General features: G+C 40.8%; 1 non-coding gene across 1 annotated transcript; it reads right to left on the bottom strand.

Annotated features, from left to right (window-relative positions):
* Nucleotides 1-909: 909 nt before the first annotated feature.
* LOC144220089 (U6 spliceosomal RNA) lies at nt 910-1,016 on the bottom strand. The gene has a single exon (XR_013331616.1). It is a non-coding gene; the product is annotated as a U6 spliceosomal RNA (small nuclear RNA).
* Between the last annotated feature and the right edge of the window lie 9,936 nt (nt 1,017-10,952).

Here is a 10,952-nt window from a genome sequence, read left to right on the forward strand (position 1 = left end):
AGCAAACATAGTCTCGTGATCTCCTGCTGCAGCCATGTGGTTCAGTGGTAGCCCCTGATTTCCTTACCTCCAGCTCTTCCACAGCTGTTGTGAGACCAAAGTCCCTTATTAAATGCATTCTTAGAGTACCTTCTTACCAGTTTTCCTGCTGGCCCTCTGTTCTGGTTGCTATAGCTGTATAACAAACCGTTCCCAAGCTTAGTGGCATGAAATAATAATTTTATTTTGCTCACCAAAAAAAAAAAAAAAAGAAAAGAAAAGAAAAAAAAAGGCATAGTGGGTATGGTTTGTCTCTGCTCCATGATGTAGGATGAATGAAGCTATGAAGGCTTAATGGCTAAGGGTGACTTACCAGTTGGGGGCTGGAGTCATTTAGAGGACTCCTTACCCACAGGTTTGGCAGTCGGTGCTAGCTAGGCTAGAACTTCAGCTGGGACCATCAGTCAGAGCACCCGCATGTGGCTTCCTCACACAGCCAAGGCTTCTTCCCATCATGGTAGCCTTGGGTTGATCAGACTCCTTATATGGCAGCTATGGTGCCCACAGTGAATGTCCAAGAGAAACAGGTGAAGCTTCCTGGGCTTTTCCAGCCTCAGAGGTCACACCTTGCCACTCTCATTGCATTCTTTAGGTTGAAGCAGTCACAAGCTGGCCCTGACTCAAAGGGGAGGAGATACAGTCTGCATCTCTAAATGGGAGGTGCTTCAAAGAATGTATGGCTTTAATTTAGAACCCCTTAGCTCTCTTTCCACAAAGCATCTCAGTAATTGTGTTTTTTTTTTTCCAGTTTACTGAGAAATAATTGACATGCTTCACTGTGTAAGTTTAAGGCATACAGCATGATGGTTTGATTTACACATATTGTGAAATCATTGAGGTTCAGCCAACATCCATGTTTCCACATAGACACAAAATGTGCAATGCTTCCCAAATTTGCATGTCTTCCTTACACAAAAGCCGTTCTAGTCTTCTCTGTGTCCTTCCAATTTTAATATGTATGCTGCCAAAGCTAGCACTCTCAGTAATTGTTTAATGGTGGGATCGATATTCAGGCACTGAAGTTTTATTAAGATAATGACATCTTTGGATATCCTTCTGTTTCCCACTCAAGCAAACAAATTTCAAGTTAGTAAAGAAAATAAACACTTTTGCAAATATAGAGACAAGAAGAAAAATATACCTGCTTAGTATTATGTACTTTGAAGTGTTTCGCTACCAGAAAAAAAGAAAAAAAGGAAAGGAAAATGGTTTCAAAGACATATTTCCAAAATATTATTTTTAAATAAATAGAATCAATACAGAAGAGGAAAATCCTTTCTTGCCAAGGAATCCTTCCTTAATTCACCTGTGCCAATTCTTCACTGTTCCCCTCCCTTGGTCCTTAGTTTATAACAAAACATTTGTGTGATCCTTTCTATAAACTTTTTATTGTGAAAAATTTCAACCATACTAAAGTAGACAACGTAGCATATGAACTTCCAAGCCACCTTTATGAGTTTCAACATTTTGTCAACTCATGGGAAATCTAGTTTTATCCACAGTCCCTGTCCACATCTTTCCTCCCTTTTGAAGCCAGTCCAAGACATCCTATCATTTCATCTGTAAATATTTCATTATATGTCTCTTAACAAGAAAGCCTCTTTTTTTTTCTAAACACAATTACAATACTATCACATTGAAAATAAGAACAATTCTTCAATAACAAATATCCAGTCAGTTCCAAATGTCTAGTTATCTTACCTAAGTTTTATAGTTTTTTTTTTTTGAATTAGCATCTAAACAGGAGTCACATAGTGTGTTTAGTTGATATGTCTTTTAAATCTCTTAATTTGTAGGTGTTTCTTTCCACCTCTTCATTTTCTCCCATTGAAATTTCTGTGTTGAAGTAGATTATTTGTCCTATAGCATTTCAGAGAGTCTGGATTTTGCTGACAGTTCTCTGGGTCATGTCTAGAATGTTCCACTGTCCTTATTTTTTTCTGTAAATTGAAATGTGAACAAGAGGCTTTTTTCAGATTTGTATGATTCTTTTGATTAATGCTTGCTCCCTTCTCTGGACTGTGAACTCCAAGGAGGCAGGCTCAGGAATATTTGTCTCTCAACTGAAAATATAGCATGTAGCATGGTGCCTTGTATGTAATAGGTACTCAGTACCTATGGTTGAATAAACCTCTGTTAGTTGAAAGAATGAATGAATGAATGATTGAATGGGAAATACACATGGGAATCTAGGAGTAAGCGGCTACACCACTAGGCAATGAACTGTAATCCTCCCTAATCTCATCAACACTTGCACTTAGATCCCTGAAGACATTTCAGAGTTTAGCCTCATTCATTCATTCATTCATTCATTCATGACTGCATGCCACATGCCAGGTGCTGTTCTAGGAACCAGGATACATCAGGAAACAAGGTAGAGTCATATCTTCTCAGGCCTAATAGTCTGGGTCAGCTGATTTTTCAGAAGGTGACAACTTAGAAGGGTCCCAAGAGGCCTCTGGACACACAGTAGCCATTTGTGACAGCAGAAGAAAACTCTGGGGCCGGTTCAACCTAGGATAGAATCTTAGCTCTGCCTTTGGCTAACTGTGTAACCCTGGACAGATAGTTTAACCTCTCATAACCTTGTTTCCCTAATATGTAAAGTGAGGTAGTATTGCTGACTTCATTGCTTGTATGGTAGTGTAGCTGACTTTTAGTGCTCTGCTCATATCATCTGGTTCCTGTGGCGGGTTCCTGTGGCTTTCTGCCTGAAGGCATTACCTTGTGCAACCAGGCAGATGCAGACCCAAAGTACTGAAGATCTGACCTCCCCTCAATTCCCGCAGAAATCCTCAGTCAGGGGAGATGGGAGGGATACTAGTTGGTGAATAAATACTTCACTTTCCTCATTCCTCAGTGACACAGTAATAAGATGTGTCTCCGGACTCTGTCTCAGAGGGTCCCCATTGAGATTGCAAGTTATCATTGCCCAGGTGGTAACCCAGTTTTTAACATCCCTCTTGCTGGCTGCCTTCCCTTTCCTTCCTCCTTCCACACACCTTCACTCCACCTCCTGAAATCACCTCCCTGGGACTATGTTCACCATGCTCCTTTACTCTGGCTCCTCTTAGGAACGGAGCATCAAAGGAAATGAGGTACGAACAATAGCCAGAACTCCTCCAGACAGGACAGGATCCAACAGGTATATTATTTTTAAAGGACAACTAGAAGTGAGAAAAGCTACAGAAATGTTCAAATCAGAAAAGAATTTAACCTCCCAGGGATTGGTGAGGATTCAAAGTAAAAGAAGCCTCCCCATCCACTGGGGTCTCTCCCAGATAGGGCGTGGAAATGTCACAGCTCATGCTTAGTCATCAGCACTATGCCCCAAATCATCAGGAATTGGTTTTATTACAATCACTGTACTCTCTAGGGGAAGGTAAAAGTTGTGAATCTTTTTAAGAAATATTTCTGTCAAAAGGAGTAAATTAAAAAAAACATGTTGGCACTTTAAACAGATGGTAAGCCTCTATTATTTAGGAAATTTCACCAGGGTAGATGGGCTCCTTCCTGGACAATGGCAGATAAATGAGATGTGATTGTTCTAGCACCTGCACCAGTGTTTGTCTAGCGGCCAACAAGGTGTGGCTGGGCATTGTCAATGAAGTGGGCTCCTCATTATCTAGGCTATTGTTCCAGGAATCAAAGCTGTAATCAATGCCCATGGCTTATTCTGCATAACTCAGCCACAATATGCAGAGAAGTGAGAAAATAGGTGACAGAGTGAATAATGTTCTCAGGACCACATTTCATGCAAGCCACTGCATTTCCCAGCAGATTCTTTTTATTTTAATTTTTTCATTACCAAGATAATACATGATCATCACAAAACTGTGAACAATAGAAATGTATAAAGTAAAAGGCCCTCTCCTATTCTTCAGCCCCACTTCTGGATGCACAGTTATCAGTGCTGTGTGAAGCAGCAGCCAGAGAGGTGTACCCAGGCACACACCCACATTATTCTGTATCCCTCCCAGCCATCTACTTATCTCCGACATTATATTCTTTGGTTATCTCACAGAATCCCACTGCACAGTTGTCCCACATTCTATCCAGTCCCCTTTTGGACATTTACTTTGCACAAATATTTAAACATGGAACATCTTTGCACATACCTTTGTGCATTTAGGAGACAATTTCTGCAAAATGAATTGCTGGGACTAGAAAGACTAGGCTTAAGAGCATACACATATTCTCTTTTTGCTTAATACTTTCAAACTGTTCCCAATCAAGCAAAACAAACAAACAAACAACTCTTCATGGTTGTATTAAGCTTCCCCTCCACATTTATTGGCATTTTGTATTTTACCTGTGAATTGTGTGTAAATGAACAAGGACTTACCCAACTGAGAACAAGTAAAGGCTATTTATTCAGAGCTTGCTAGAGCAAGTGAGCTGGCCACCATTTGTTGTGTTTGGTGGAGACTCAAAGGCAGGCAGAGGAATTGGAAAGATTTGTAGTGGAAAAAGGAAAAGGTCAGATGTGCTGCTGGCCTGGGGAAGATGCAGTGGGCTAACTAGCAGCCAGCATCCTGTGTGACTGGTCAGGAGTGCATATTTGGCTTTCTCTGGTCAGTCCTAAGTCAGATGCAGGGGCATAAATTGAGGACGCTACCAATTATGGACTAAGTCCTGGCTGTTTGTGGCCAGTTGCTGGAGAGATGGTGGTTTTGACTTCCTGGACTGATTGCTATCCAATGTGGATTCAATTTCTATTTTCATGTATGGTCTGGCCATTTTCAGTGAGTCTATTCAGCCTATCAACTGCCTTTTCATTTCTTTTACCTATATTTCTATTGGAATGTTGATCTTTTTCCTTGGCAGTTTGTAGAGTCGGAGCAGGGACTCCAATGGCATGGCTTCCATCTTCAGGATTTTGTTACAGAAATAAAGCCAAACTCGTTTCTGTTGGCATGGTGTGTAAGCAGAGACTTTTCAAGACTAAAAAACAGGATGGAGAGTCTCTTCTGCAATGCAGTTATGCTGCTCAGGAGGGAAAAGGGAATTGCAACCCCACAAAATAAAGTGCTCTGCAGAAACAAAGCAAGCTTGTCTGGCCTTTGTTGGAGGCATACATAAGGTTGGAGATGTGTGTGCTATTCAGGGCAGAGTTTATGGCAGCTTTTCAGACTAAGACAGAATGGGGTCCCCAGATGCTGTGCATGGTGGATCCTCCAGAAGGAAGCTTTCTGTATGGCAGTCCTTGTCATTGGTGCCACTCTACACAGGGCTTACATGTAAAGTTCTGGGAAACTGTATCATGCTTCAGACTAAAGTTTAAAATAAATATTATGCATCTATTAATCTTTAATCTTGGGAAAGCGTGCATTGACTCACTTACCAAAAAGCCTATATGTGTCTCTTTGGGAAAGGGGGGAAGGAGCATGGAGTCAAGAAGGCTTGGCTCTCATATTACCCACCTTCCACCTAGCAGCCTTTGAGGTGCCCTTTTACTCTTTCAGAGCCCTGTCCTCACCTGATGTCTACAGTTCTTTTTTGGAGGCGTGCTCTTGGGCTACTGATTCCTGGGAGTCCATTTCCTTGTCCCTCTTAACCCATGATGAGGATGTGCAGGTAGGAAAGCTGACCCATTCTTTGGGCATGTCTTACATTCCAGAGCTCCCCATGGTACCCACCTCCCCAGTAAGTGTTTGCCTGAGAGTCACTCTGTGTTGCACCTCCATGCCCTTGTCTGTCTCCCCTGGAAGCACCTCTTTAATAAATCACTTTCCCGCCAAACATTGTCCCAGGGTCTGCTTCTAAGGAAATGGATTTAAAATAGCACTCAAATTCCTATCTCTGTCATCAGCTTGTCATGAGACTTTCAACAAGACCTCTGCCCACATCTAGTAAGTGAGAGTTTGGAATAAGTGATTTCTAAAGTTCTTTAATGAGTTAAAACCCCATATGACTTCCTTTAAATCATGGTTACATGTTGTGTCTCCTTTAGAGAAGGGGTTCTTTTTTTAAGTTTTTAAAATTTATTTTGAGGGGAGATAGGGGCAGAGACAGAATGAGAACCTCAAACAGGCTCCATGCTATCAGCAGAGCCCAACTCAAGGGCTTGAGCTCACAAACTGTGAGATCATGGCTTGAGCCAAAACCAAGAGTTGGGCACTTAAACAACCAAAACACCCAGGCACCCCTAGAGAAGGGATTCTTAATGTGGGACTCATAGATGGCTTTCAGAGAGTCAGCCATCTGAAAATTCCCAGCCCTAGGAATTGTATATAAAATTGTGTTTTTTGTTTTTTTTTTCCCTGTGGAGAGTGTTCATAGCTTTCATTAGATTTCCAAGGAGTCCATAACCCCCCACCAAAGTTAGCAACCACTCTTTACAGCTTGTTTGTTTATAGACTTCAGAAGAAGGGCTGTGGAGAGAGCATTGTCCCATCCCCCAAATGTTGACCTTTTCAGATTAATAATGGCTTGATTAAAACCACTTAATATTTATATTTAAATGATATAAAATATGTGCTAATTGTAGTTGCCCAAAAGATAAAACATATTATTCCTAGGCTGGTTTTAACAGGCTTTCTTGTAAATATAGTCTTTTGTATGTTTAGGCTGCTTTTGATCTTGTAATTGGGGTTTAATGTAAATGGCAACTTTTTCCTTTTCAGACAAGTGTTGGATTCGCCAGCCTGACTTTGCTAAAGAAGAAAATATGTTTGTGATTAATAAAGAGTATGAAATCCACTCACCTGAGTTTCTCTCCATGTGCTTCTCTGTCCCTCGTTTTCCATACACAGACAGACAGACAAGCAGACAGGTATATAGAGACAGATACACATGATTGTGAGTATCAGAAAAGCATCCTAGAAGCTTTCATCAAGTGTGGGATTCAAAATCTGTTTTGACAAAAACAACCCCAGCTGGTTATAGTTGAGACCCACTTGGTATGCACACAGTAGGTCAATAAATTATAAGCCAAGCAGCTGCTCCAATTTTTAGGACCATTAGGTCCCGCGGGTAAACCTTATGGAGCAGGGAGGTGGCGGGATGCACAGAAGGCTCTTCTTGAGAAAAGAAACATCTCCTCTTGTGCATCTGGGTCATCCATGTATAGTTCCTCTTATAAAGGATATTTTATGAACCTGAATAATAAGAATTTATATAAATATACATGCACAAACTCACACAATGCATATGGAGGTAATAAAGAACAAGTAAGTGATGGTGAATTAACTGCATTGAAGAGTTCAGCCAGCCTTATAATAAACCAAGAGAGGGAGGCTTGAGTATCTGCGATGTCACTTTGATATTGAAGGTATTTATATCTTTAAACAAGGTTTCTATTGTTGGCTATAATGGGTTAGAGGCTTTGAGAGGAGGGGACTGGACTCCAAAATTCAGATGTAAGCCAATTGCATACAAACATTTATGATTTTGCTCACTCTGTGGCTTGTTCTTTAATATATTGAATAGGTAATAACTGAATGTCAGTTCCCACACTCACTGTTCAATATGATTCCTGTCCTGGGACTTAAATTTTGGGGGAAAGATTGAAATAAACTAAGTAAACAAACACATGGGTATCTAATTACTGATTGTGCAATGATTTATTAGGGAAGTGATCCCGGGAGGAATCCGCAAGGCATAAGGAGCAGGACAGGGAGACAGAGGGGAGACCCACAGCAGTCTGGCTGTGTAGGGTAAAGCGTTGCAGAGGGTGCTTTCAGCCTGATCCCACAGGGGACTCTGGAGTGTAAGGTGTGGGCTGTCATACACATCTATTGGTCACTGCCTAGGGGCTGTAAACTCCCAGGTACTCTGGTTCTCTGGGGACAAAGTGGTCAAGATGAGCACTGAGTTCTCACTTCAATAATTATCACTTCTCCAAACACAGGGCAGTGAGTGATGCACGAGATATGAAGAGACAATGACTGTTCATCTCTGAAAACAAGAAATATGAAAGAAACAAAGCAGCACATCTAGCCATGCACAAGCTGGGCCTCCAGCTTGCTGAGTCAGTGCCTGAAGGAGGCAATGGGCACTTCATAGAGGCCTAAAAGCAGCCCCTTGAACAAGATAGACCTGATGCAGGCTCACTGTTTGAAGCAGAGAATTCTATATACTGAGTAACAAAGACAAGACTAAAATATGAATAAGGTATATGCAGGTACCTTAGCCTGCATATCTGGCATGGCCACGACCTGGAGTCTCAGCTCCTGACAACAAGGCTATCTGCTTTCCCTGCAGTTCCCACCATGTAGGTCCACCCCAGGACAATGGACAGGCCCAGTCTCTGCTGCCTTGTTGCCATCCCTACCCTGGTCTACACAGAGTTGCCAGGAGCCACCCACTTCCACAGGAGCCCTGTTCCCAGGTTCTATTACCTATGGCCATGTCTAGTTAGTTGTATGCCAATCAGACTGGAACCATTTCAATAATCATCAGTACAAGGAGTCTGATGCTTTTTGGAAAATATAATCCTGTGCTCACATGCAAACTTTATGCAATTCCAGATGGCTACTGATCTCTGAATTCCCCAGAATAAAATGATATAGGAGTCAGTGATATACTAGCAAGCCACCTGGGAACATGGCTAGATGTCACCTGTCCTAGCTGCCCTGGTATCCACAGCCTGGAATGTAGCAGTTGTTCTACAGACTTCAATAGATTAACACAACTATCACCCCATTGATTCAATGGCATCAGAAGAATGGTTTAGCTACAGGTCTGTCCAAATCTTCAAGTTCACTCAACTCTCTTATAAACAAAAGTCTTTCCTATAGGAGAGACTGCCAATACCTAATGGCTTGCATTACATCTCTCTTTTTCCTTTTGAACCTCCACCACGCTCTTTTAAAAATATGTATTGGGGCTCCTGGGTGGCTCAGTCGGTTAAGTGTCCAGCTCTTGATTTTGACTCAGGTCATATTCTTGCAGTTTGTGAAACTGAGCCCCATGTAGGGCTCCTCACTGACAACATGGAGCCTGCTTGGGATTCTCTCTCTCTCCCTCTCTTTCTGCCATACCCCATTCACTCTGACTCTCTCTCAAAAATAAATAAACTTTAAAAAAAATTTATAAAAATGCACACTGATCCTATTCTTACATCTGATGGATTTAAACTTTCAAATTCCACTGAGGGCTCTGGAAGTGCAGAATGAAAGGGAGTAGTACAGTTGAGTTTACCATTTCAGAGGGATTGGAGCTGGGATGGAGATTGGACACAAATCAGAGGGAACTATTTTAGAAAAAGCCTCAGGTTAGGAGGGTCTTGAGTCTGGCTTGTCTCACATAGGAACGATAGTGCTATGAGCTGAATGTCTTAGGTAATTGATCCTACTCACAAATTACAGATACAATAATTTTAAGATTGGTCAATCAACTAATCAAGCCTGGGAAATGGTTACTAACTTCTCAAAAAGAGGAGCTTTCATGAGGATGTTTAAAAAGCAAAGAGAAAGACAATGAATTCTCAGCTGCATTCCTCCAAGGTGTCAGAGTGTATCAGCCATCAGGGCCCAGTGAGGCCAAACCTGGGAGGTAAAGGAGAGCAGGAGCATAAACAATAGCAAAGCCTGGGGGCTCGTTCCAAATCAAGGCAGGCAGATCAGATAATACATAAAGGAGGATAGGAAAGCAGAAGACCCTTTCTATTGTCCACATGCTCAGGCTGCATTATTCAAAGACAGATTTTTAAATATGTATCAGCGTTCCAGTAAACAGGGTAAGCTTGCTAATAACAGTGCAATTCAACAATCGCTACTCCAAATAAATACATTCAAAATGTCATTACTGTAATCAGATTAACTGCTGTCCTTCATGTTATGCTTTGAGTAATCATCAAAATTATTCTTAGTGAATTTGACAAAAAGCATTGTCTAGAAGTGCACGGAAGAAATAGCTGTGCAGTAGTATTTTTTCCTCTTTAAATAAGTTTCCTAAATACTTTTAAATGCATTGATTTCTCCCCACATAGGCAACTTCATATGGCAAGACCAACTGTGTTCAGTTTCATGATTTCTACTGCCAGGATGTAATTTTTATGCTGGATTTTATTATTCATTACAGCAGTTCACACTTTCTATGAGAACAATTGCTATAATAGGTTAAAAGTCATTATTTTCAAAACTATCCTCAGAGATTAGCTGCTACATCACCTTCTGGACACTTGCACTTGAATATCTGAACCATAGCTCATAATTGTATTATTCACTAGGCTGATTCTTCTTGCTAAGAATGCCTCTAAATGCTTTTTCAATAGCCAGAGATCCAGGCCTGTGAACCAAACAGTCTCTACCCATTTTGGCATTGAGCGACAGCTGGGATCTTTTGTAAGTAAATTGAGATCTAGTGATGAGTTTATTTTCTATTGTAGTTGTATTCATGATGTGAAGGCCATTAAAATTCAGATTTGTGTTATCTGACATTCAACATTTTCTTTAACTCATGGAACTTAAGAGAGACAAGTACCATCGTGATCATTCATTGAAAGAATTCGCCTATCAAAAAGAAAATATTCTTTTATGCTAGAGAATATTTAGGAGATTAATATTTAATAAACAGATATATTGAAGGGATCTTCAACAAACATCTAATGAACACATACTCTCTTCCAGACAAAGGCAGGCATTTACACATATACTAATAATCAGCCTGAGATAGGGACCAGAAGTTCTAATGTGACTTTTATTTATTTTTCTTTGTTTCTTTTTTCGTAATCACTTGATTCATTTTCACCATGTTTTTCTATCTTGAAACCATGTAAAGTCATTATCTTCTGTCCATATATAGGGACAACACAAGGAAATAGTTGGAAATTCAGCCAATGGTGGTTGCCCAAAAGTAGCAATAGGAACAAATCACACAGGCCTGCCCGAATAAATAGTCTATTTCCTCCTGCAAAATTCACCCCTGTCCCACAAGCACTTTCTATTCTTCAGCTTCAACAATGGCAT

Source organism: Crocuta crocuta, unplaced genomic scaffold (genome assembly GCF_008692635.1).
Source record: "Crocuta crocuta isolate KB4526 unplaced genomic scaffold, BGI_CrCroc_1.0 scaffold209, whole genome shotgun sequence".
Classification (NCBI taxonomy): domain Eukaryota; kingdom Metazoa; phylum Chordata; class Mammalia; order Carnivora; family Hyaenidae; genus Crocuta; species Crocuta crocuta.